Source organism: Rhea americana, unplaced genomic scaffold, assembly GCF_003343005.1.
Source record: "Rhea americana isolate MKP2758 unplaced genomic scaffold, rheAme1 scaffold_56, whole genome shotgun sequence".
NCBI lineage: Eukaryota > Metazoa > Chordata > Aves > Rheiformes > Rheidae > Rhea > Rhea americana.
In genome coordinates, this window is record NW_028186712.1 from 5,046,542 (window position 1) to 5,047,804 (window position 1,263).

General features: G+C 37.1%; 1 non-coding gene across 1 annotated transcript; it reads right to left on the bottom strand.

Annotated features, from left to right (window-relative positions):
• Positions 1-911: 911 nt before the first annotated feature.
• On the bottom strand, positions 912-983 carry TRNAA-CGC (transfer RNA alanine (anticodon CGC)). The gene has a single exon. It is a non-coding gene; the product is annotated as a tRNA-Ala (tRNA).
• Positions 984-1,263: the final 280 nt, after the last annotated feature.

Here is a 1,263-nt window from a genome sequence, read left to right on the forward strand (position 1 = left end):
CAGACCCAACAAATGCATAGTCAGCAAATGGTGCTAGAGGGCATTTGAACATGTAAAGGAAGTCTGCTCAGATTTTATGAAGAACAATATTAAAATACATATTTTTGCATAAATGAACGATTCATTTCCTATCCTGTGAATTATGAGCCCATTATTAATGTAACTGCCAATTACATTTAAATGTACCGAATTTATAACATGGATCATGCTGCACTAGACAAAAAAAAAAAAAAAAAAAAAAAAAAAAAAAAAAAAAAAAAAAAAAAACTTTATTTTGAAGATATTTCAGTTAAAATTAGATTAAACTATATGAATGTTTTACTTAATGGAACATAGTACACTAACAGTTTTTCTAATCAACACCAGAAAACCCATTTCTCTTGCAGAAAGTAGAAAGGTTGGTTATATTAGGGGGTAGAAAATATTTCTGTACTAATTAATTGTATTTCTGTGTGCTGCCATACAGGGCAATCATTTTGTTAGACAGAATGGAACAAGGGGTTGATTTCAACCTGGATATATGAAGGTGTTCTAATACCTGTAGAATTTGTACRTAGACATACTAGTCCAAAACAATTAATATACACATATATATGTTTATTTATAGAACAGAGATTAAACATATCTGAAAGGAAGCTATTGTGAATGATTCATTAAACAGAGTGAAAGAAGCAAGTTTCCTTTAGAACCAGGGTATGAAAGAACCACACATAGCACATAATAGTATATGTAGTAGTAGGCTGTGATAGAATCGGTAGGTTTGGAAGGGACCTCTGGAGRTCACTTAGTCCAACCCCCCCTGCTCAAGCAGCAGGTCACCCAGTGCATGTTAGACAAGGGAAGGGAGGTTTCTTCCCAGGGCACAGCCATTTCCACCACTGTGAGAGCTGGCATTCTGGAGAAAAGGCATGTGGAGATGCTGGGGCTTGAACCCAGGGCCTCTTACATGCGAAGCAAGCGCTCTCCCACTGAGCTACATCCCCCTGCCTATGGAGAAGAGGAATTTAACAGCAGGTGAGAGGAGGCTGCCAGAGAAGCAAGTGTTTGCAGATAAAATGTAAAAAGATGTTAAGTTTTGCAGAAACTGTGCAGAATGGATGCACAGTTCAAAGACGATAAAGCAGAGTATGTGGCTGTAAGCTGGGCTGGCACTATGGGCAACATTATAGGCAAAAAGGTATCTTCATGGTTGTAAGAGAAATATGTATTTGCTTATTGGGAGAGAAGAAAAGCTAACGACAGAAAAGAGACTGTATGTTTCTT